We start from the raw sequence: 27,506 nt of genomic DNA, 5'->3' as shown, positions 1-27,506 counted from the left end.
GGGAAGCATCCCCTTCCCTGTATTAATTACTCAGCCATAAGGGATGGGGTCCCAAGGTCAATTAAGGGTTGGGAAGGGTCCTGCACGCCCTATCCCTTCTCCCTATATGTGTTTTGACTCCAGGGAATGGGGTCTCTGGGGCCAGATGGTCAATCCTGTGGTGCGCAAAAGGCTGTGCATGGTGTGTGCTTGGCCACCCTGCTTGGTATTTGGCCACATGGTCTGGCCGCAGACCATGCCCTGTTGCAAACGCCCCGCGCAATGCCTGGCAAAAGGCTGTGCGCAGCATCAGGTTCTCTGCTCGTCCTAAAATACACAAAGGTAAAAGTGACTTTATAATTAAGTGAAAATCTCAGTGACACTGACAACATAACCGTTTAATCATACAAAGCCACTGAAATTCACCAATAATTCTCAAGCAACTATAACTCATGACCTAAGGTAACTTAAACTCGCTACCCCGCCATGCATAGTTTTATCAACAATAATTTAATTGCAAATGTTGAGCTAATATTGGCAAATATGTCATACAAGATAGCAGGAGTGATGTAATATGTGGGGTGTCTAGTAGTTCATGGCAAGTTATAGTGATAAACAGTGGGATGTAATCTGATTTTCAGGTTTTTATCCTTAACATTAGCTTTACATTCCATCAAATATTGATAAAAAAACATTTAGAAATAGAAAAATGTAAATCCAATTTAAAAAACACATTTTATTTAACACTTTTTCAAATTAATCTGCTATTTTATTTTGAAAAAGATTGACCAAAATCTGTAAGAGAAAAGTTCATTTATAATGTATTTTTGTAAATAATTACGGAGAGTGTTATAGAATATACTAACAGAGATTGTACATATATACTAAGAAATTTTAAACACATTAGTCGATTTCTTTAAAATGTATTGTTGTGGTTTTAATTACCTGAAACAATAAAAATCTTTTCATTTTCATTAAAAATAATTAGCAATTGAGCTAAATTAATAATAGAAAATTAAAAAGAATGGAAGTGGGATTATTTGTACATGCTTTATTTGAATGAACATTGGTCTGCAAATTCAATTATATAATAAAAACAATATAATAAAAATAAATAATTATTATTCACTAAAGATGTATTCATTATAGATCTATTTGTCTAAATTAATTGTGCCATTATGATAAGATTTTAAAATATTTTAATTTTAAAAAATAAGCACGTTAAAAAAGTTGTAGGGGTACATAATTGGATAATCTTAAGATTTAATGATTTTAATAAATTCAATCAATCAATCAGTGACACTTATAAAGCGCGCTACATACCCGTAGGGTCTCAAGGCGCTGGGGGGGGGGAGCCGCTACTGCTCGAACAGCCAGGTCTTCAGCTTCTTCCTGAAGGAGAGGTGGTCTTGGGTCAGGCGCAGGTCGGTCGGGAGGGAGTTCCAGGTCTTGGCGGCCAGGTAGGAGAAGGACCTTCCTCCTGTAGTCGCTCTTCGGATGCGGGGGACGGCGGCGAGGGCGTGGTTGGCTGATCGGAGGTGGCGTTTGGGAGCGTAGAAGTTGACTCGGCTGTTGAGGTAGCTCGGGCCTTGGTCGTGTAGGGCTTTGTGTGCGTGGGTGAGGAGGCGGAAGGTGATTCTTTTGTTGACGGGGAGCCAGTGAAGGTCTCTCAGATGTCCGGAGATGTGGCTGGTTCGTGGGATGTCGAGGATGAGTCTGGCTGAGGCGTTCTGGATCCGCTGGAGTCTCTTCTGGAGCTTGGCGGTGGTACCGGCGTAGAGGGCGTTGCCGTAGTCCAGTCGGCTGGTGACGAGGGCCTGGGTGACGGTCTTCCTGGTCTCGGTGGGGATCCACCAGAAGATCTCCCGTAGCATGCGTAGGATGTTGAAGCATGCCGAGGAGACGTTGTTGACTTGCCTGGTCATGGAGAGGGAGGAGTCCAGGATGAAGCCCAGGTTGCGTGCATGGTCTGTCGGTTTGGGTGCGGAGCCCAGGGCGGGAGGCCACCAGGAGTCGTCCCAGGCGGAGGGAGAGGAGCCCAGGATGAGGACCTCCGTCTTGTTCGAGTTCAGTTTCAGGCGGCTGGTCGTCATCCACTCGGCTACCTCTTTCATCCCTTCGTGCAGGTTGGCTCTGGCGGCGGCGGGGTTGTTGGTCAGGGAGAGGATCAGCTGGGTGTCGTCGGCGTAGGAGATTATGCTGAGGTTGTGTTTGCGTACGATGGCCGCGAGGGGGCTCATGTAGACGTTGAAGAGGGTGGGGCTCAGAGATGATCCTTGGGGGACGCCGCAGATGACTTCGGTGGCCTCTGACTTGTACGGTGGTAGGCGGACTCTCTGTGTTCTCCCGTCGAGGAAGGAGATGATCCATTCCAGCGCCTTGTCCTGGATTCCGACGTTGCTGAGGCGCCATACTAGGGTGCGGTGGCAGACCGTGTCGAATGCCGCGGAGAGGTCCAGGAGGATGAGGGCCGCTGTTTCTCCGTTGTCCATCAGGGCTCGGATGTCATCGGTGGCGGCGATGAGGGCGGTCTCGGTGCTGTGGTTGGCTCGGAAGCCGGACTGTGAGGGGTCGAGGGATCCGTTCGTCTCGAGGAAAGCGGCCATCTGCTTGTTGACGGTCTTCTCGATGACTTTGGCTGGAAACGGGAGGAGCGAGATGGGGCAGTAATTCTTGAGGTCGGTGGGGTCCGCTGTTGGTTTCTTGAGTAGAGCGCTGAGTTCGGCGTGTTTCCAGCTCTCGGGGAAGGTGGTGGTGTCGAAGGATGTGTTGATGATGTCTCGCAGGTGGGGTGCGATGACAGCGTTGGCCTTGTTGAAGACGTGGTGAGGGCAGGGGTCGGTCGGTGATCCGGAGTGGATGGAGTTCATCGTGCGGATGGTGTCTTCGGTGCTGATCAGGGTCCAGGCGTGGAGGGTGGTGGTGGGGGGTGGTTGTTCGGTCATGGTGTGCGTTGGTTGGTTGTTGAAGCTGTTGTGTATGTCCGCGATCTTGTTGTGGAAGTATGAAGCCAGGGAGTTGCAGAGGTCTTGCGATGGGGTGATGTCGTTGTTTCCTGCGCTGGGGTTGGAAAGCTCTTTGACGATGTTGAAGAGTTCCTTGCAGTTGTGTGCGTTGTTGTCCAACCGGTCCTTGAATGCTGTTTTCTTGGCGGCGCGGATCAGCTGGTGGTGTTTCCGGGTGGCAAGTTTGAAGGAGGTCCTGTTGTCCGGTGTCGGTTCCCTTCTCCAGACTTTCTCGAGGGCTCGGCAGTTCTTCTTGGAGCTCTTGAGTTCGTCGGTGAACCATGGGGCTTTCTTGCTGCCGGGTCTGCTGGGCGGGGTCCTCAGTGGGGCGAGTTCGTCCGCGCAGTTGCTGATCCACTTCGTGAGGTTGTCGGCGGCCTGGCTGGGGTTCGCTGAGCTGGCAGGAGGGTGCTGGCTCAGGGAGGTGGCGAGCTGGTCTGCTGTGATCTTGTTCCAGCTTCTGCGGGCGGCCTGTTGCTGGTGGTGGTGGGTCGTTGTTTTCTTGAAGGTGAAGTGGACGCAGCTGTGGTCCGTCCATTGAAGCTCTGTGGCGTGGCTGAAGTCGATGTCCTTGCTGGATGAGAAGACAGCGTCGAGTGTGTGTCCGGCGAGGTGGGTGGGGGTGGACACCAGTTGCTTGAGTCCCAGGTTGGCGAGGTTGTCGAGCAGGGTGCTGGTGTTGCGGTCGTTGTTGTTCTCCAGATGGAAGTTGAGGTCTCCCAGGAGGATGTAGTCAGCGGAGGGGAGGGCATGTGGGCTGACGAAGTCGGCGATGTCCTCGCTGAATTGTGTGCGTGGTCCAGGGGGTCGGTAGATCAGGGTGCCTCTGAGGGTGGTGTTCGGGTTGGTGTGGATCTGGAAATGCAGGTGTTCGGCGGTGGTCAGGGAGTTGTCGGTGCTGGTCGTGAGACGGATGGTGCTCCTGTGGATGATGGCGATGCCTCCTCCCATCTGGTTGGCGTTTCGGTCCCTCCGGACGATCTTGTAGCCCTCTGGGATGGCGATGGCGATGTCGGGAGCTGAAGAGGCGTTCATCCAGGTCTCGGTGAGGAAGGCAACGTCTGGAGCTGTGGTGTCGAGGAGGTTCCAGAGTTCAATGGCATGTCTGTGGACGGAGCGGGTGTTGAGTAGGATGCACTTGAGGTGGGTGCTGCTGGTGTTCGGCTTGTTGGGTGCTGGTGCGAGGCAGGTCCGGATGCAGGTGAACTTGCAGGCGTGGCAGCTGAAGGGTCCGTGGGTACGTCGTGGAGAGGCTTGATGGCATTCTGGGAGTCGGCCGGTGTTGAGAGCGGTGAGGGTGGCGGCGGAGTACGTCAGGCGGGTCGGACGGGGTCTTTGTGGGCCAGGGGTCCTGGCACTGGGCGCGGTCCAGGCGCGGACGGGCGTAGACGGGCTTACCTTTGGCGCGCCTTCGGCGCACAATCGGCGCGTCCGCTGCGCGTTACCGCTGCGCGTTCGCACGGTCGCCATTTAAGGCGAAGTGCGCGGGTGGGCGGAGCAGCTGGGAGGCGGGGAGGGTACAGAATAGAAAAAGGGGCGGGGAAAAGCGGCGGTGGCGGGAAGGGAGGGCGGAGGGCGGCGAGGTAGGCGGACAACAAGGAAGGAAACCACAACACGGGGGAAATGAAAATTATACAGAACGGGCACAAATTCTCAACAAAACAAGGAAAACAAGGAAAAAAACAAAGTTATATCAAACAGGCACAAATGTTGGACAAAACAAGGGCAAAAACAACCGCAGCGGCGCCCGCCGGCAATCGGCAAAACGAGGCAGCAGCGAGGAAGAGGGCAGGCAAGGGGCACACGCAGCAGCTGGTGGCCGTGCGGCGCGGGGGTGTCCCCGCGCCAAACATCCCTTATTGGATGGATGGAGTTTTCACTTAAATATGTTTCACATTACCTTTATTTATAGGATTATAACTGATTTTAAACTTGTAATAAAATAAATAAAATATTTACAAAATACATTTCAATATTAATTGTGTCATTATAATGTCAAAATGTTCTATAAACTATTAAATTAACAAATTGAAACATTAATGTAATGTATTTTGTTATTAAAATATTTGAGTAAATATTTTCAAATAATTTAAAACAGTACATTGAAAGTGAAAGAATAAGATACGAAAATGTTAAATACAATTTTTATCAAAATACATTATAAAAAATGGAAACATCATTTTTAAAATACAAAAGTGTATTACATAGAAATAATACAATTTATTGACAAATAAAGATTACAAAAAAAATCATATTTTTTCAAGCTTTTCTATGGTTTTCAATGTACAAATTTTTTCATTCAGTGTTTCATCTCAAAAGAAGTAGGTTTAAAACTTGTCATGCAAAGTAAGAAATATTACATTTTCATATATCACTATAAAAATGATACTTTAATTGAATGCTAGAGTGAAATAATATTTAGGTTGTTTATGAAGGTTGCTATGAACATTTTCTTTTCCCAACATATGTCTCAGGTTAAGAGGCTATTTTTTAACAAAGAAGAAAATCTTATCTTAAATACTATGTTTTTTAAAAAGTTAGAGGATTTTAAAATAATGATGAGGGGAAAGAACCATTACAACGCAATTTTCACCACACAATACCATCACAACGCAACTTTTACAACGCAAGAGGCATTACAGCACATGCCATTACAACACATGCCATTACAACACAGATGCTATTACAATGCATGCCTTTACAACGTAAGTATGGGTAAGTAGTTTTTTTTTATAGTTTAATTGTAATTTTAAGACCAACAGTATCTCAACACTTACCCTACTATTACACCCCCCTGGAGTAAGAATAATATTTTTAACCCCTACACTATCCAACCCTTACTCTACTATTAAACCCCCCTGGAGTAAGAATAGTAATGTTAACCCCTACACTATCCAAGACTCACCCTACTATTACACCCCCCTGGAGTTAGAATAGTAATTTTAACCCCTACTCGATCCAGGATTTACCCTACTATTACCCCCCTGGATTAGAATAGTATTTTTAACCCGTACACTATCCAACACTTACCCTACTATTACATCCCTCTGGAGTAGGAATAGTAATTTTAACCCCTACACTATCCAACACTTACCCTACTAATACATCCCCCTGGAGTGAGAATAGTAATTTAACCCCTACACTATCCAAGACTTACCCTACTATTACACCCCCCCTGGAGTTAGAACAGTATTTTTAACCCCTACACTATCCAAGACTTACCCTACTATTACACCCCCTGGAGTAAGAATAGTATTTTTAACCCCTACACTATCCAACACTTACCCTACTAATACATCCCCCTGGAGTGAGAATAGTAATTTTAACCCCTACACTATCCAAGACTTACCCTACTATTACACCCCCTGGTGTAAGAATAGTAATGTTAACCCCTACACTATCCAAGACTTACCCTACTATTACACCCCCCTTGAGTTAGAATAGTAATTTTAACCCCTACACTATCCAACACTTACCCTGCTATTAAAGTGGTCTCCCCTTTACTAAAAAAGTAATCATTGGATCCGCATTACCCGGCCAACTATAGACCCATTTCTCTGTTACCTTACCCTATTAAGATTCTAGAAAGGATAGTAACCAAATGTATGTTGAGGACAACCAGTTGCTGGACGAAGTCCAATTTGGGTTTCGCCCCGCATATGGGACCGAGACTGCCTTGGTGGCAGTCCTGGATGACCTAAGAATGCGGGCCGACAGGGGTCAAACAGCCTTTTTAGTCCTGCTTGACATGTCGGCCGCGTTCGACACAGTGAACCACCAGATACTGATCAGAAGGCTGGCGGAATTGGGTATTGTGGGCAAGGCCAGAGACTGGATTTATTCTTATTTCTCGAATAGGCAGCAGGCAGTGACTCTGCCGCCTTTCTTCTCTCAATACAGAGAGGTTAAACAAGGGGTACCTGAGGGCTCGACCATCAGCCCGATCTTGTTTAATCTATACATTCGCCCTCTCATTTTCCGAATAAAATCATTCAGAATTAATGTCATCAAGTTTGCTGATGACACTCAGCTTGTCTTCACTTTTGAGGGCAACAATGCAGTGTCCATGGAAAAGTTTCATGACTGTCTGCATCAAACGGCAGACTGGTTGAAAATGAATTCCCTACAATTTAATGAGGACAAAACCGAAGTTTTGAGCTGTATGGATGGCCGTATTCAGCGCCCCCTTCCTACAGACTTTTGGCCTGGCCTGGCCAACAACTCCTTACTGCCCACTAAAACCCTGCACAATTTAGGGGTCCTGATGGATAGTGACCTCCAGCTAGACTGCCAGGTGAATAAAACATGTGCACCTGTATGGCCCTACTTCGAGCTCTGCATAAGATCCTTCAGTTTTCGCCTTTTGACACATAACTCAAGTGGTTTGGAGCATTGTCTTAAGCCGAATTCATTATTGTAATGCGCTGCTTCCGGGTGCTCCAGCCTCTCTGCTTAAGAAGTTACAGAGAGTACAGACAATGGCAGCAAAACTCACATTAAACCGGCCATGGGGTGCGTCATCCTCTCTGCCCCTTAGGGACCTTCACTGGCTGCCTGTTGTACAAAGGATACCATTTAAGGCATTATGTATTGTCTACAGGGCAGTACATAAAATCGGGCCTAGGGTACTGCCTGCTAAAGCTTCTTCTGCATACCTGATCTGCGTCCCCCATGTTAAGAAGGTGCAAACGGGAGGTAGATCTTTTAGCTTTACTGCCTCTAGACTCTGGAATGCTCTTCCCCTGAAGCTTAGACAGCAGAACACCTTGTCCGGTTCAGGAAGGAACTGAAAACCAGTTTATTCCCTAGAGGGTAGACCGTGCCTATTCTGTTGCTCCCCCTGCTCTGTAATGTACGCGCCAGGATACCCTTTGGGTGATAATCGCGCTATAGAAGTGCACCTTACATTACATTACGTTACACCCCTCTGGAGTAAGAATAGTAATTTTAACCCCTAAACTATCCAACACTTCCTTCTATTACACCCTCCTGGAGTAAGAATAGTATTTTGAACCCATACACTATCCAACACTTGCCCTACTATTACACCCCCCTGGAGTAAGTATAGTATTTTTAACCCCTACACTATCCAACACTTATCCTACAATTACACCCCCTGTAGTAAGAATTATAATTTTAACCGCTACACTTTCCAATACTTACCCTACTATTACACCCCCCTAGAGTTAGAATAGTAATTTTAACCCGTACACTATCCAACACTTACCCTACTATTACACACCTCTACAGTAAGAATAGTCATTTTAACCCCTACACTATCCAAGACTTGCCCTACTATTACACCCCCCTGGAGTTAGTTAAGAAAAATGGAATTATTCTAGGGAAACCAGATAGATTTTTTGGGGTTTTGTAAATGTGTAAGACATCAATGTTATTGTTTTTTTTTTCATGGAACATTTAAAAACAACTGAGGATTTCGAGGGTTTGGATTTCTTTTCGAACAAAGAAGATGGAGTGTCATATAGTGTTTTTGGGATTAGAAAAAATTTGGATTTGGAGAAGAAATATTTTTGTGAATTTTTTGTGTAAATTGATCTTTTTTGAAAGGATTCATTTTTGGAATGGAGTACCAATTAATTGGAATGGTTATCTTTTTGGAACATGAGTTAAAAAAAGAAGATTTTCCGAATGGGTTTTCGTTATGTGGATTTTAATTTGGAAAAAAACTAGCTTGGAAAACATAGTTATGGATTGGATTATTAAAGAAAAGTAAAGAAAAAAGAAGACATATAAGGTAAAGGTTACCCGACTTTAATTTTTTTCAAAATGTTTTGAAAAATGCCAATTTAAAAGTGTATTTATATAATTTAGGGCAAAACAGGAAAGTAATAGAGTAGGTTGAGTTAGTAATGTAGAATGTGTGCAACATTATCCAAGTAGTCTGAAGCCACACATAACGAAAATTGTTGTAATGCACCCAATAGTCTATCAGACATTTCTTTTGACCTTTTAGAAATGCGTGGGTTTAGACTACCTGTTAATGCTTGTGACATTCTCCTTTCTTGGAAACTTTGCTCCTTCCTCAAAGTTTCCAAAAAATGATAAAAGTTGGGGTGAGGTTTGCCAATTGTGTGGTTGAAGGAGTTGTGCCATCCCTCTATGGCATTGTGTGTCTTTGCTCCTCCTTCTAAGCAGCTCGAGTAGTAGTTCCACCACTCCACATGGAAACGTTGCTTCCTCCTGCGTCCCGACCTGCTTAGATGCCCAATCCATGTATATTCAAAATTATTTAGTAAGGTTGCCAATTTTTCTTGGTTTGATGTGTAAAAGTCTGATTCTGTAATTGTAGTGTAGTACTCGTCTACACTATCAGGAAGAACAGAGCAAAGTGCAGTTTGTTTTTTTAATTCGAATTGCAGTTTGCTATCTGATACGTAATCCACAACTAAGGATGTTTTTTGTATCTTACGCCAAAATGCCTTGGAAAAATGGAAAAAAACATCCTTGAATTTGGGTATCCGTGTACGTTTTAGAAATAACATTTATGATTGCGAATTCAAAACCAATAATAATTTTCCTAGGACTTTGTTTGATGTTTTGGATTTTAACACTGTTAAAAGTTCAGTGTAAGCTGTGGATTGTTTATAAGGTAGCAAACTGTATAATAAGGGGACTACTGTATTGTTAATTTTAGCATGAATAGTGTATATTTGGGTGAATGGATGGGGCGTGCTTTTAAATGTCCCATCCATCATCCCAAATCACTATTCTATAACTTTGCTAAATTACGGGGTGTGCTAAATATAAGTATTCGTTTTTGAGGGTTTTTGTTGTCATGCAGTACGAAAGGTTCGTTAGATATAGAAACAGAGAGTTTAGGAGGAATAAGAATATCAGAGTATGTTTGAGGTGTAACTCATTGAGGGTTACTTGCCTGTTTTTTGCGTTGTATAATTCGTCTCAGATTGGGTATGATAGGCATACTGCTAGCAATATGACTAGGGACATGCTGGGCAACCTCCCTCAAAATGGAACCAGAGGTGTAAGTGGAGGTGCTTGCAATATCATTCATTTCATTTATTTTTTCTCTCACCTCAATCTCCATTGCAGAGGCAGAGTGGTTATGCTCTGTTGTTTTTACAACTGTGTCACCCAGAGTAACCGCTCTGCCTGTGCAATGGGTTGAGTAGTATTGCACACACCTCCAATGTCTCCTTGGTTCTGTTATTCTCTCCTTGCAATAAATGTACCCTGCATGCCTCAGAAGTCTGTTTCCTTTGCTCGATGTAATATATTGAGCTGTCTTATTCGTTGACATTATCTGAAATGATAATAAATACAAGAAAAGATTGTCAGTATTATTATTATATGATTTGTTATCATTTTTTTGGTTCTGCTTCTTTTAGAACAGCTGTTTAAAAACACATATATGAAACATTGTCTGCTTGCATGGTTTTTGTTCTGTCTTTTAGTAATTCTTCCTGTTGATAGAAATATACATTGTAAAACTTGTTTAAGTTTTTTTCACATTTTTAGTTGCTTGCTTGTTCGTTATGAAGGATTAGGTTGGTCTGCTTGTTGGTTCATTGACTTTACAAAAATTTGTGCTGTAAGATAATTAGATATTTTTTTATTACATTTATATTGTTGTGTTGCTATGTTGGTCTATATGGAGAAAAAAGGGATTCATTTAATTTTCTTTTCATTTTTGAAAAATAATTACCTTTAGGATTTCTTTAGGATTTAGTGAAGAAGCTGGTGATTTTCGTTAAAGGGTGTTCTAAAGCTGTTTTTTTTCTTCGTTAATGCTCTGTTGTAAATGTTGATATCTGTTGTAGGATATAATATATATAGAATATTCATTTTGATTTATTAAATCTCTATTTATAGGAATAAAAATATTGCATTATTTCAAGGTAACAAGGCATTACAATATATTAAAATGCAATTTTTACAGCAACATCTTTTAAAACATTTTTTTTTAAACATAGATATCAGTTAAGAAACAGTTTCAGACATGAACACAATTTTATTTTTCCATTTTTTCACATTGCTTCATAATTGCACATGTTTAATTAGTTTATAATTTTTTTTTACCTTGAACAGAGATGTTGTTCTTTGATGTTGGTTTAGTTTGTTCTTTCAATTCAATATTGTTATGGTCAGAAATATTTTCTGTATGCTGGAATTAAGTAAAAATTATGTGAATTAGCACTTTTAAAATAGAATTTTGAGGTGTTAAAAAACAAAATATTCATTCATTTACTAACATTTATTTCTTTGTGCACAATACTTTACATTTTGTAAAAGAAATATTACTACAGCATTTTTCAACAGTCTTACCTATTTTTTGAAAATACTCATTTTTGTAAATTTACACGTTTCGTAATATAAACTCTGATTAACTTTTTATTGTGTATGTTACAAAAACATTTATTGTTTTTTTCTATACTCAGTTTTTATTTTTGCAGCATTATTACCATTTTAGTTACACACTTGGATAGACCATAAAAAATTATAAATAAAAATTGCTTCGGCACATTTCATACATTGGCTTCATTTTGATGAATTTTTTTATAATTATTCTTTTTTCCGTAAATTAATTCGAAACACCTTTTTTATTATCATACAACTCTGATTCATTTCAACATTTCAAATGTATCAAATTTTTCTATTGGGAACAAAAACTCACTTTTTTGGTAAAACCACTCTAAATTATATTTAATTAATTCTCTTACTTTCAAGTTTAGTAATTGTTTTCAAATATTCGGCTCCTTCGATAAATGCCTGTCAAGTTTGCAAAAAACTGAAAAGTAATATATATTCATTATTTCATTTTTTATTGTTTAATAATTAAAGTTATTATTTTAGTAGCAATGCATTATACTTACTTGCTTGTTGAGAATTCCTGAAATGCTATGCCACTGTGTTAGTTTCTGGGGGTTAAATGTGTGTGCTCTCGCTGGTAGTCAGATGACCATTGATTTCAAAATGGTAAACATCAATTATTTATACCTTTTTTGTGTCTCACCTTTATATACGTAAAAATATTCATTTTGATTGTCCTTTTTTTTGGGTTAATTTCATGTGAGAACTTACAATTTAATTTATCTTTAATAAAGTGCCTGTTTATCGGGTTCATCAGTGTTTACTCCTCCATTTTGTTTGCTCGAGGCTCTATTTCTTGTCATGAAAACTGTTGTATTACTTGTGTTTGAGCAAAGCTCTTAAAATGGTGGATCGTTTTTTGCTATTTCGTTACTTTTCTTTATTGAGTATGTTTTCTTACGATTTGTAAATGTATTTATTAGATTTAGAAATTATTTTCTGTTTTCTGAGTGAAAATGTTGTTATTTATCATATGTTATGTTACTCGATTAATACTCGAGTGTTATAATTAATACCTGAATATTAGTTCCGAAAAAAATGTCAGTTTTTTAAAAATGATGTGCTCAGTTGCGTACCATATTTTAATATACTTACCCACCCAAAACCCCTGTTTCCCCTGCATCCTGTGCCCGGAGTTATCCTACAAATTTTATTTAAAACATATTTTTTTTCTCGTTGTAATGGTATTTGTTGTATTGTTTCGCGTTGTAATGGCACTTTTAATGCATTCTATATATATTGTGTTGTAATGGTATGTGTTGTTAAAACATTCGTTGTAATAGATTTTGCTTTGTAAAAACTGCGTTGTAAAAGTATGCGTTGTAAAAGCATGCATTGTATCATCATACATCCATGATGAGCCAAATAAAATATAAAAATGTTAATCTTTTTTTGTCAATTTTTTTAAATAAAAGAAGAAATAGTGTTGTGATGTGATAATTCATTATTAAAAATAAATAAAGATAATTTTCATTTGAATAATTGTTTGCCAATTTGAAATATTAAACTCATGTCAGTTGGATTAAAATAACCCTCATTTGCCATAAGAATGAAGACATCTTTAGGTAAGAAACGTATTAATTTTTTTACCATATATCCAATCCAATCCAATCCAAAAAATCTTTATTTCGGCCATTTAGGCCATAAAAGATGCATAAAAATACATACACAGTATTAAAATCCGCAAAGAAATGGATACAAGAACAAGTAACAATATTTCATGCCATTTAAAATCAGGTAAATAAAACGGATAAAGGGAAGAGCAACAACAAACCATGTCAATAGGAATAAAATAGACAATGTGATAGGAGTCGTTGCCAACGGAAATCAAGGATTGCAATAAGACAGTGGCAGAGACATTCATCCTATGATGGTTTGACCTTAATCAACTTGGACCTAATGCGCCACATGGCGAAGAGATATTTTGAGACTGCAAAAACAATGTGGGGGGAGGAATCAGATTTCAATATTCTGTAGGATGTTAAACAGTTCCTTATTGCCATGTTCCTACATAGGGGCACCAACCAATATTTCCTTGGAGACTTATAGGTGGGGCAAAAAAACAGAACATGGATTTCCTCCTCATCACACGAATTGCAGCCAGGGCATAATTTGTCACCTCCATTGGTCCATTTGCTAGTGAAGGATTTGATAGGTAGGGTGCCAAAGCGCCACTGTATAAAAAGCTTCCTTGCCGTGATCGGGTAAATAAAGTCCATAAAAGTTTCAAACTTATAAGAATTTTTGGATTCAGTAAAACAGTGGGTTAAGGTGCCGATGCTGGGTGCAGTCATATGGGATACAAGATTATGTTCCTTGTATGCTTCCACAAGTCTTTTCCGGGGGACCTTGTTACATCCTATTTCTGGAGCCTCCCACAGCTCATTAAAACCAAGCCGGAACAATTCTTTTTTAACAAAGGCTAGCCAAGGGATCTTGTCATTGTGGTTTAAGTTCATAACATGCACAAGATCTTGCCTGTAGTGACTAAGCTCCTTTGTTGACCAGAGTCTATGTCAGAATCTTATGGGTTTAGATTCAAGGTCCTCCCTAATGGACGGTATACCCAGATCTAAACGTAAGGGAAACAGAGGGGTTGTGGTTGGGAGGGCCAGAAGGCGCCTCATGAAATTGTTTTCAACACGTACCAGCTCAATTCTAGCTTGGTGTCCCCATAATTCACTACCGTAAAGTGCTGCAGATTTCGCTTGTGTTTTGTACATCTCAACTGCAGGAGCTATAGGTTTGTATGTTGAGGTGTTTGTAACCTTTAAAATAGCCCCAGACAGTTGAGAAAGCCTTAGTCGCGAGCTTGCGATCTGTGGTCCCCAGGAAAGGTTCTCTTGGAGGGTTACGCCCAGGTACTGAAATGTTTTGACCCTCTCTAGAGCCGTGGAATTTAGGGATGGATTAGGTCTTTTAAATAAAAGAAGAAATAGTGTTGTGATGTGATAATTCATTATTAAAAATAAATAAAGATAATTTTCATTTGAATAATTGTTTTGCCAATTTGAAATATTAAACTCATGTCAGTTGGATTAAAATAACCCTCATTTGCCATAAGAATGAAGACATCTTCAGGTAAGAAACGTATTCTTTTTTTACCATATATCATATGAGACAAAAAACAAGAGAGTAGGGTTGATTAGTGATTGTTAATTAGAATTAAGACATAGTTAAACAACTATCAATAATTTAAAATATATGCAATGTTTTCAAGATAATCATGTGTGGAAAATGTTCCCAAACTGTTCAAGTTTAAATTGTAGTTTATCATTCATTTCTTTGGAAATGTGTGTTTGTAGACTGCCAGCAAAACATTGAGCAAGTCTAATTTTGGCGAAACTTTGCTCTTTAAGGAAAACCAGGGTCTGATTTACCAATGCTACTGGCTTTATTGCTATGTCAGCGCTGACAGAATTATTTGTTTTTGCCTCACCATCTAAGCAGCTTGTGTAAAAGTTCGGAATCTGAAATAAAATGCAGTGGTGGTCTTGTAGCCCAACCTGGTTAGATTTCCAATCCTCATTTCTTCAAAAGTTTAAAAGTTGGGCCAATTTTTTTCTGGAGACTGTATAATTTCTGTGTAATAGTGATCAATTCTTTTAGGGCATCATTACGATGTCCTTCGGAAAGCATTTGACCGACTCCTTGACGGACTTATTTCCGACCACCTCAGGTTCAGGGAGTCTGTCTGACCGATTACGATGTTTCCGAACACTGTTCGATCAGACTCCCATTTACTTCATCAAGAGCCTGTGTTCTGACCAATGACACAGTCTCCCATTGAAGAAAGGGGTGGTTGCGGAAAACCTTGCACCCTGTAACGGGCACCCGAGGGTGCCTGCCACACCGTATATGGCTCAAAAGAGGGGAACCCTTGGTAAACCCTTGGGCCTCAACCGGAGGATTCCGTGCTATGGGGGGTCTTCTACTGGCCCCCAAATTTGATTTCCGACAGCCCATCCGTGTCAGACAAACCGAGTCGGTAAGGTAGTCCGAATCCAACATTGTTATCACTCTAATGGAAATGCGGTCCATAGACCTGTACTAGTCGGCTCTGACAGACTTTGTTTCTCTGAATGTCAATCGGAACTGAGTTAGAAAGACCGAATGGTTACCTGGCATAGTAAAATGTCAGTCAGAACTGTTTTCGAGTAGCTCGGAAACATGGGTTCCAACGCAGATTCGGACAAACTGAATGCCGCTAGGAACATTTGCAACCGACATCTTAATGAGGCCCTTAGGGGTCTATTAGGATGGCGGTTGGAAAATCACACCGACTGCCATAGTCGCGGGAAAAGACCGCCCGCTAGGACTGCAGCATAACCGCTGGTTCAATTAGTATGCTCCGCAGTCGATATCCGACCACGGTGGTACGATTGTGGCCATTAACATTGCGGCAGCACCGCAGTGATGTGAAAAGGAGCATATCATGCATATCGCTGCACTGCGTGGCAGGCACTGTACAGTGCCTGCCACATGGTACAGGGACATGTAGGGGGGTACCATGGGGGGTACCCCTAGTGCACCCACACCCCCCCAACACATTGGGGGCCCGCAATTGGCCCCAGGAGACATTCTCTGCATGCCTTTCCATGGCGGTCCCACCACCGTGTAAAGGCTTGCTACCGCCAGCATCATAATCATGTTGGCGGGGCCTGGCCCTGCACCGGCACCATTGTAGCGGTTCTGTTCCTCCCACTAGTCAGGTGTGCAGACTGGTACCAGCCATGCTAATGGGACCGGCTGTTTTCCGGGTTGCGATTGCGGGCGAATGTCCACTGCCGGCCCGGCAGCGGCCTATTGTCCCCCATCCTAATTGACCCCCTAGTTTGGTCGAAAGCTAAAGCTGTTAATTTTCTTAATTTCAAATTGTAACCTGCTATCAGTCATGTAATCTCCTGTAAGGGTAGTTTTTTTTAATATTTACTCTATATTGCTTGTAAAAATAAAAAAAACAACCTTGCACCAGCTATGAATGATAAAATGTATTGATTAAATTATTCATTCGTGATTCTAAGTCGATAATTATGTGGCTATTTGTTGTTTGCTTCTTTTTTAATTACAAGAAAAACTGCATTACCCGTTTGACATTGTTTATCTGGAATCAAGTAGCCGATTGATAGTACAGTGCTATTAATTATTTTGGCATGTCTTGTATATAAAAAAAAATGTATGGTCTACCCATTGAACAAATATTATGTTTTTGTTTGGTTAGTAAGTTTGTTTCAGTTGGAAAACACTGTAATCGATTTCCTTAAGGAAGGAAAAGTTTGTTTTCATAAGTCGTTATTAATGTTTCAAGAATAATAATATCAGCAAAAGTCATGGGAACAGGTTGTATAATACTCTCCTGTCTTTTTTACTAGATATTAGTCTTTCAAAATTGTTGGTTCCAGGAATCATACCTGTGACATGTTCTGGAATGCTTGTAGAACCTTCTTTTGGTATAGAACCAGAGGGCTTACACAACGAAGACTCTTGCCATGTTATAGTTTCTCTCTTCTTTCAGTTTCCAAGGCTGATGCACAATGGCTGTGCTCTGTTATGTTATCTCCCAATGTTAGTGTTATTCCTCTGCAGTGTGTTGAGTAGTAGCAAATGCGTCTCCATTGTGCTCTTGGTTCTAATATTCTCTCTTTGTAGAATATGTATCCATTGTGTTTGAGAAGTGTATTGCCTCTTTTAGATAAAATATATTCCACTTTTGATATGCCTTCCATTCTGTATTTTATTAAAAATAATATTTACTATAATATTATATCATATGACATACATCATAATATAATAACTATGCTATAATAATATTATATACATATAATCAAAAATAGGATGTAAACAAAATTGATGATTATGAGTAATCAAAAAACCGGGACTCGACCCTGAACTTCATGCGAACTATCGCCCGATCTCTCTCCTACCTGCTTTTGCTAAAATCGTCGAGAAACATGTCCATGGGGTCCTTTCTGCCTTCCTTGAGTCACACGGCCTGCTTCATGCCTCTCAGTCTGGCTTCCGTACCAACTTTAGCACTGAAACGGCGCTTCTTGAAGTCAGTGAGGCTATCAAGGAGGTGCTGGACTCAGGGGGCAGGGCCATGTTGGTCATGCTCGACCTGTCGGCGGCTTTCGACACCGTCCCTCATGAAGGTCTTCTCCGTAGACTGTATGAGATAGGTCTGCGTGGGACGGTGTTGAGGTGGTTTCAATCTTACCTTACTGGTCGCCGGCAGGTGGTCTGGGCCCCCCCCCCACTCAGCCGAAGTGCCGCCGCTTGGGGTTGGAGTACCGCAGGGCTCCGTGTTGAGCCCGATACTTTTTAATATCTTTCTGACCCCTCTGGCGGTGCTGGCTGAGTCTTTTGGGGCCAAGATAATATCATACGCCGACGATACTCAGCTCCTTTTCACGTGTGCAAAGGGGGCTGAGTTTGATGGAGACAGTATCTGTGGCTGCCTAGGAGCTGTATTTGAATGGTTTCAGGGTCATAGTCTTAAGTGTAACCCTGGAAAATCTGAGGTGCTCTTTTTCGGGTGCCAATCCGACCCGAGCTGGCAGGAATGGTGGCCGCATGACATGTTTCCACCGGCATCTTCCTCCACCGTGGCGAAAAATCTGGGGGTTAAAATTGATAATGGCCTGACGATGAAAGCCCAAGTTCTTGGCCTTGTGGGCGTCTGTTTTGGCTTGCTCAGGATGTTGCGGAGGTTTCTCCCTCTGCTTTCTTTTGACCATCGTAAGATTACCGTCCATGCCCTCATAGGATCGAGGCTGGACTATTCCAATGTTCTTTACCTGGGTCTGCCTGACTACCTGATGCAGCGTCTTCAGGTAGTCCAGAATTCGGCCGCCCGCGCCATTTATGGTCTCCCCCGTCGGGCCAGTGCCTCTGATCTTTTATCCACCTTGCACTGGCTCCCTGTCAGAAAGCGAATTGCTTTCAAGGCCCTCACTTTGGCCCACAAGGCGCTATATTCTACTGGAGCGACTTATATTCAGAAAAGGCTAGCCTTCTATAAACCCACCAGGGTTCTGAGATCAGAAACTCTCTCTCTTGCGGTGGTTCCAGTGGTGAAGAAGGCTCGGACTGGTGGACGCTCCTTCAAACGTCTTGCTCCCCAGCTCTGGAACACTCTCCCCCTGTCACTCCGCAGCACCGCCAATCTGCTTGCCTTTAGGAAGGGACTTAAAACCTGGTTGTTTGGTCTTTAGTCTGGTGTTTCTACTCTTCCTACTGCTCCTTTTTTCTTTGTTGTGTTATGTGTTAGCTGCTGGCCTGTTGGTCTGAAAGCGCCGGGACACTCCGTTGGAGTATCTGAGCGCTATACAAAACCCCCCCATAACATAACATAACATAACATAACATTGCATTTATTCTTAGAATGAGTATTATTACTATGCAACTTAAATGTTATCAATTAATAATAAAATATCAAAACAAATATTTAGCCAACAAATTAAAAAATCAGGTAATTTAATATTACTAATATATTACTTGATTACATTATAATTTGTTTAATTTAATTCATTTTGCATCGCTTAAAATTATTGGCAACTTTATTAGTACCAATAATTTTGATGTGCAGTGTGTGGGTGATATATTTGTGGTCTGAGCAGTGCATTTGGCAAGAATTGCTCAGTTTTTTTCTGACTTGGGTGGTTTTAAGTGAGCACTGGATATTCAGATAGAATACCATCAGGGCAGATCAGAGGTGTCTTATCACTGAGCCAAGTTTCTGTCAGAGTTGAGTCCAAATAAGTTTGCAGATGTTTAAGGAGTGTTGTTCATAGCTCATACATTGATGATAAGACAGAGCCCAGAAATGGCAGATAGATATGTCAAAGCATGTTCAGTAGAAAAAGAATTTTAAGGAGTAAGTGGTAAGGGGGATATAGGAGCAAAGGAGGAAGTGGAGGCCTAGCTGTCAAGGACCTTGAGGTGGTGGAGGCCTTCAAACAGTTATCAGAACTAAAAGAACAGGTGTGTAAATCATGGTTACCAAAGAGAAGCAGTTGAGATGTAGTAAATGGTGTGAATGGAAAGAGCATCCATGGTGAGGAAAGGACAGGGATGTGGAGAAAGAGAAGGCAATGCAAGCAGGCATAATCAGATGGATTATGATCTAGAAGTCTCACCATTTCATTTTTTGTTACATCAAGAATAGAGCGGTTGAGTGTATGGTAAAGCTGGGATGGAATAAAGTTTTGTCGTAGGCTAAAAAGCCAAAGGGAATAATCATATGTGCTCTGTAATGCGTTTGCAGGCAGCTAAATATGAGGAAGGAGAGAGGAGATAGAAGTCAGAGGACGCTCTGAATGTAGCAGAATTGTTAGAGGGATTAGGTAAAAGGTAAGAGGTGGTAGTAAGGAGTGTGATACATTGGATATGTTCAGTTAAGGATGCAGAAGGATACAGATGCTTAGGAAATGTAAGGGTGATGGGATGGTGAGAGAAACACAGGGATTAGAAGCATGATTGTTAGGGGTCTAAGGAGGTCATACATTAGGGAGAGATAGGTTATGCAATGCGGGATGAGGAAAGTCAGTAGGGTGTCATAGGTGGAATAGGAGCTTACGTGGAAACAGAGACAAGGAGCTATTAGGGAAGCAGGTTGAGATATAAGAGGGTGAGGGGAGGATATATGTGTTAGTGGCAGTGAAAAGATTATAGGAGTGGAGGAAGGAGTGATATGGGTATATGAAAAGGGAGAGAAGTTGACTAAGGGCTTCTAGAAGGAAAGATAGTTACCTTAAAAGAAGGTGGCAAAGAGAGGAACTATGTATTGATGAAGAGGGGAAAGAATGGTTATGAATGGTGCAGTGAGGTTAGGAAATTTTCTAGTTGTTACGTTGGGGGATAAAAGGGAAGGTGAGGGTGGCAAAGTAAAGTGGGTAGGCTATGGGATAGAGACAACAGGTAAAATGGTGAGCAGGGGTTTTGGAAGGAAAAACTTTCCTATCAAATGGCTGAGCATAAATGTACATTGGGATTTTATGGAGGCAGTCGGGGAATGTAATTTGTATGCATTGAATATTTCAAAAGGCAATTAGTCTAAGTGAACTAATTGTAAATGGTATGCAAATAGCCTCCGGTAAAGAGTAGCAAAGTCTAAGCTCCCTGAATTCCTAGGTAAGGAGTGGAGGAGGAGTAATCCATAGGGAGACCACACATCTCAAAAGCCCAGGAGGGGCTAAGGGTCTGTTTAGTCCACCCACAGCAAAATATGTATGATCCCCAGAAAACACTGTTTTCAAATTAGAATACATTCCTTTCCACCATCTGTGCCTGGAAAATATCTTATACCACTTCTGAACTGTCTCTTTTGCTCCTTCAAGGAATATCAGCTCTCTGCAGGTTCCCAGAGGAACCTCTGTATCATCCATTGTGAATTATCTGATCGTTATCATATGGCAGGAATCTTGGCTTGGTCTTCATCTTCCTGTCTCCAAAGAACATCTGCTCATGTTGGTTGGGCCAAGAAATAACCCGTAAGATAGCATTGGCGATGAAGATTATCCCCCAACTTGGGGTCAAGCTCAACGTTTACAACAGTTTTAAAGCAATAACAGTGCATTTCTATCTAAGAGGAATATTCTGCCTACTACCATATATAAGATGAGGACTGATTTTTTTGTATGAATCTGTTTATTGAAAATAAGTTTCATGGTCAACATCTCTATACTGTTCATAACCAGTTTTTCTTAATTTTGCAGTACAAGAAGCATATAGGTGTTCAATAGCATGTTACACTGGAAGAGAGAAAATGTGGTAAACTCTGAGGTAGATCACAGCTGGAAGCATAATATATTAGGTGAGCACATAGATATTGAGTGTCAAGAATTTTTCCATAAAATGTGATCGATCAGGGAACCCCCAGTGCAAGCAATGTAGAGGAAAAAAAGACAATAAAGTTCATTACATTTCTTTCAACAATACCATGAGAAATAAAGAAGGGGGAAATGAAAACTCCAACTAAAACTTGGTGCATGTCAGCTTCCAGTTGCTACAAAAACCCACGCGCTGTAGCAAATGCTGCTCTCAATTTATGTGTGATGATTGTGGATGATGTATGATCAGAGAGTGAGGGTGGAGGTGGGAGGAAAGAAGGAAATCTAGTAGGATACCATGAGGACTGATACAATTTAGGGCAAAGTTACTGTAATTTAGCCACTGCCCCCACTGCTAGCTATCAAGATTTTTTAGGAGAGAAATGTTATTGTTACCTAGTGGGATCAATTCTGGGCAATGATACGACAGGGCATAAGAGCACAATGTTAGGACAATTCTAAGGCATCATAGAATATCTGTGATATAATGGAATTGGAGGCACTCTGAGGAGTATATTGACTTTGACCAAGAGTGCAATGTTATTTATATAAACATATTTACATCAAATATATCCTGTACAAATCAGATTCTTATACATGAAATTTATGCTGGGTTGAAGGTCATTGGGAATTTCACCCTCCAACTTGATACTGAGATAGTGGGATATGTTCGCACTTCTATGAATATCCAGAGTTCTCTAGGATTGCAAAATAAATCTTTAATGCCAATTAGGGCATTGGAATGTTGGGAGTTCCATCGAAAACAATGAGGTGGCTCAGAGCTAATAAGGCTGTCGTAAGCCTTCATTATTTGAATGTTTGCCTCTCTGTTACTCCCTTTTTATTTAAGAACATTCTACCCTCAGTGGGTGGAAGGGTCGAATAGCCTTGCAGCCCTTCTGCCTCAGGCTATACCAGTTGTTAAACTCCCTTTCCATTGTTATAAGCCCTTGCCTGTGGCTCAGGCTTATAACTCAAGTCAGGGTCTTTAACAACCAGTACACACTCAGCAGAAGGGTATATGGCTATCTAATGTGGTGCAAAAATTAGAGGAAGCAGTTCCACATTTACAGTACTGAAAACATATTGGTTAAATATAGTTTCTATTACACTGAAATTGATTTGACATGTCTAGAAGCAATGACACTCAGTGTTGAGGAAAATAGAAAATGCCAGACATAATAGCTTCAGATAAAATGGCCGTGAGGATGTAAAAGACAGCATGATTATGAGGTAAGACAGAGGGGTGGAACAAAGAGCAACTTCGACTATAGACAAGCATATTGTCATTAACCTTGTGAAACCCCAAGTAGATGTTATGTCAAATAATTCGTTTATCTGCATTTGTTTTATTAAATGTTTATATTTTAAAGACCCGTGGCCGATCGCTTCATAAAAAAAGTTTTTTTAAATGTAACAGTAACAAAATGGTTCTTCATTTACAAAAGCTCATTTAGCTAGGCCATTTTTAAAAACTGCCTGTATCAGTAATAGTGCCCTGACAGGAACAGCTGATCACCATATTCGTATTTATATTTCCAAATAGGATTGTTTTTTTTATGTAGCTTGTATTCCGTAAAGGAAGTATTGCTGCTTCACCCAGAAAAATCAAGTTGGGAAGACATCAACGAGAACAGGCAGCATCCCTTGACCCACTGCCGGCTCCACCTGAGGCAGATCAGCACAATTCCCAAAGAGGAAGCTGTCTGACACAATCGTTTACCACCTCCTTTGAGGAGTGTATAACATTTAAATGGTTTGAAGCCGCAATTGCAGTCACGAATCATTCACACATTTCTCTGCAAACAGCAAATAGGTGGGGATACCTCGTTCATGCCCACTCTTATTTGCAATTCAAAGAAGATGTTAAAACTACTTTCCTATTCAGAAAAGCATTATCGAATTAGAAGATTGGATTACTACATGCTAAAACACAATTGGGGCAGATTTACAAGCCCTGTGTGCCAGTTTTGCGCCGCCGCCCGCCGTTGCATCACTTACTGTGACGCAGCGGCGGCGTAAAGCTGACGCCATGCTGCAGGGGATTCACAACGTGGCGCATCTAGGGAGCTGCATCATGTTGTAAAGCCCTGCACCACATGAAACCTGCGTCAGGTTTCATGCGGGCGTACCGGCGCAGGGTGGGTGCTCCGGCGCAGGAACGCCTCGGAAAAGTGCCTGAGTGGAATCTACAAGATTTAACTCAGTCACTTTTCCGACCTCGCGGCGCGAAAACCTTGAGGGTGCTTGAAGCAGGCGTAAGGTGTGATGCACCATGTGGAAGATAGGCCGGGTTGGCACAGTGCTGGAGTTGCATCGCGCCCGTGACACAACTCCAGCACTGCGCCAACCTTACGCCGGCAGATAAGACACGATACTGCCTCTCCTTGCGCCATGGCGCGCCGCATTGTAAATGCAGCGCATCAGTGGTGGCGCAACGATGGCATTGCGTGTTGCACGTTTCTTGGCGCATCCTTGCTGATTTGCACGGATGTGCCAGGTAACGTATATCTGCCCCAATTATGTTCTTGCAAACTTATAACACTTTTACACACACTTATACCGCAGAGAACTAAAATGTCTGAAAGCGGACAATCCCAGTAGTTCGTCCGTCACCTGAAAAAGTACTTTATCACACGAGTATCTACCTAACGTGGTACAATAATGTATTCACCGTTCCATGAAAACCCACGAACCTTTTTGTGTAAAGCACTGTGCTTAGAGGCCAACGCCATCAAATTGAGTATGATGGAACAAATTAACTAATATTTAAACTCAAGAAAGGCGTCCGGATCCTAGGGTGCATTTCTGCAATGTTCTTTCTAATGTTTCTTTTGGCGACAAGGGCGTTTTACAAGCTCCAAGAAAGAATTTAATTCCGTAAGTTAGGTTCATCAACTTGGTGCCAATTTAACAACAGGAGACTGCGGGAAATTTCCAGCTGAAATTTTCTCCATTATGTCCTTACATTGTGAAATAATTAACAGAGAAGCAGAGCAATGGAACATATTCCTTGCCATCAATTCAAAGAAAAACAATTTCAAACACTTAAGCATGCACTATCTCCAAAAGCCACACTTAGCATCCTCATTTCTGAGAGCATCCTCCAAGGCATGTTGAATCATGCAGCCAAATAGCACTCGCTGTGGCTGGTCTGGTTTATTGCTTAATTTGTTCCTGTTACTTTGACAAAAGCTGTGGGGGTAAGAGCCCAGCTCATCAATTTGATGTGGCTGTAATGTCAGGATTTTTAACTAAGCTGCAGGGTGCATGGCGTGCACAGTGCTTCTTTGTAAACGTTCATTCACCTTATTTCAAGCCTTGTAGTTTTATAAAATAGACTGGATTACTACATTGTTGGCTTAAAGTCTTTCTTGGGATGTGAACAATCAATCAAGTTTGCACTTGATTACAGCACGGGTATGTTCGGAAAAAGTGTTCTATAATTTGCGTCATCTTTTTCAACTGTCGAAGTAAATAAAAGTGCACCCTTAAATCCTAAACCTAAGTGGAAAGGGGACGCTGTTAATGCAAAGGTAGCAGCCTGGTGTATTGTTGAAGCATTCCATTATTCGACCCTCCAGCTTTAAAATGCCCTCTGATCCTTCAACATTTGTGAATCGCTGCTTCTCAATGGAAATATTAAAATATAAAAAAACAATGGGGCAGATGTATCAAGATTCCATTTTGCGAATCCTACATTTTTTATAGGGGAATAGGGTGGGAAGTAATTTATGTATAATTAATTAAATAATGAAATGTATTTAATTGTATTTAATTTGAATTAATTGTTAATTTTTAATTGTCAAATAATTAATTGTTAATTTGTAATTAATTTGTATTATTAGGTAACTAATTGTAATAATACATTTTAATTTGTAATTTTAATTGATTAATTATTATATTATATTAAATTGGTAATTACTTTTAATTAATTTTTTATAGATATTAATTTATATTTTTTTAAATAATATATGAAGTATTTACTTTCCCTACTGTTGCACTCACTGGAGTGGGAATAGTAATTTTTACCCCTACGCTATCCAACGCTTTTCCTACTGTTGCACCCACTGGAGTGGGAATAGTAATTTATACCCCTACGCTATCCAACGCTTTCCCTACTGTTGTACTCACTGGAGTGGGAATATTAATTTTTATCCCTACGCTATCCAACGCTTTCCCTACTGTTGCACTCTCTGGAGTGGGAATAGTAATTTTTACACTTCTGCTATTGTACACTAATAATATTGGATATTATTTAATTATATTATGTTATATATATGTTTTAACAAATATGATTTACATTTTTTTTATAACTTTCTTTAATTATTTAATTATTATAAGTTAATTTAAGTGTTTTTAAATATATTTTGGAGTAATTAATTTTTAATATTAATTAAATTTAACATTGTTTTTAATAAAGTCGATATTTTTATAAACTATATTTTTGTAAACTATATTTTTTACTCGATATTTTTGTACTTACCTGTTAGTAGATACAAACTCGATATTCTGTCTGTCAATATTTTGTCGCCGATTTTTTGATAGTCGATATTATGTCCCTCGATATTATGTCAGTGATCCGTGTGAGTCTATGTGAGAGACATGCTTGCAATGTTGCTTCATGTAATATGCCTGGTATTTGTGGTGTGTGTGCATGTGTACACATTTGGGCTTGTGTATGTGGGTGTGAGTTTGCTTATGTATACGAAACTTGTATGAAATTTGCATTACCCATACATTGTCAAGCTATTTTACATTCCGAGGGCCCGATTACAACTTTTGGCACAGTGGTGATGCAGAGTTGCAAACCTCTGTGCCACTGCTCCACTAAAGGTAGCCGCTGCCTGTCCACCAGATTACAACTTGTCAGCAGTCTGGCAACCGGGCAAAGTGGCGGTGCCTCCTTTAAAAGCTGCATGCCTTTGAAAAAAGCATCGCAATGGGACCGTACTACAATGTTCCTGCACGGCATGAACTTGAAAGTCTATGCCTTTGCAGGAAACTATGTGCATGCACACGGGGGGGGCACATTTTATGGCCCCTGTGTGCATCCAGATGCAGTTGAGGCATAGAGGCCCCTGTAGGGCCCCCTTTGTTTCCTCTCCTTCAAGATTTACAAACATTAGAGGAGAGGAAACTCTTAACATGGTTGGTGGGACCGCGGCCGTCTCGTCAACCATATTGCTGCTTCTAACTACTGCTTCAGTGCCAGGGAACAGCAATTCCCTGGAGGAGCCGGTGGTCCCTGGGCAGTCCAACCGCACAACTCCTAATGGGGCGGTTGGACCCCCGGTGTGGCTTTTGCTGGGTCTGCCACCTGTACCTCCTCGGACTGCCATCTCTTGGTCTATAAATGTTCAGTCCCTCTGCATACCTGCCTTTATTGGTGTGTGGTCCACTCTATAGGTTCTATATGCAGTCATAAGATCAAACCTGAAAAGTCCAGTTGGGCTAAAATTGAAATGGTGGGCTGAAATATTTTTTTATCCTGGTTTTGTTTGTGTGTCCAGTACAGAAAGAATGTAGCTAGTGCCCAGGGAAAGAGAATGATAGTGTTACTATGTGTCCAAAAACACTTGCACATTATTCCCCATCAACTGCTGCAAATGCAATCATCATGCTAAAAAATACTGAAATTCAGTGTCCATTAATACAAGATTTATTGAAATAAGGCGTTTAAACTTTGGCTGCAGGAAAATAACGAGATTCTGTTGTGGATCCAAGATTACAGCTGCACTTGGCAGATCTTCATAGAGGCAGAGTAGCACATGGTCGAGAATACATAGACCAGAAAAACAGGTACTTCAGAAAAATGGATACTCATAAAACACTGGCAAGTAGGAAAAATACAACAAAGCATTTTCAAAACAAAGAAAAAAGTTAAACTGCATATTTGTTCTTATATTTTCATTGTTTGATCAGGTGCATACATAGAAATGGATATTTCCAATTATTAAACATCTTTAATCTATGGCTCTGAATATCTCACTAAAATGCAATTCTGATTCAAAGACATCATGGACATTTTTTCATATTTAAGCTACTATTGTACTGTATGTTGCTCTTGGTGCTTCTCTTTGGTTTTTATGTTTGCAATTATCACTTCAACAAAGTGAAAACAGGGGACTCACAAAATCATTCAATGTAAGTTCATCTTGAAAACGGAACTGTGGATCGAATTCTGGATTCTTCCTGAACTGTTTCCATCTTCCGAGTGGATCCAGACATTCTCTGCTAGATAATGAGTTTTCATTAGACCCACATTACCAACACGGAAAATCCTGTGCGCCTCAGAGGCAGCAGCAAGGCCTGCTGTTGATCCAATCATATTGAAGACCTT

Source organism: Lissotriton vulgaris, chromosome 5 (assembly GCF_964263255.1).
Source record: "Lissotriton vulgaris chromosome 5, aLisVul1.2, whole genome shotgun sequence".
In the NCBI taxonomy this organism is placed as follows: Eukaryota; Metazoa; Chordata; class Amphibia; order Caudata; family Salamandridae; genus Lissotriton; species Lissotriton vulgaris.
The sequence above is the reverse complement of the archived record's forward strand: the minus strand, read 5'-3'. Positions refer to the sequence as shown.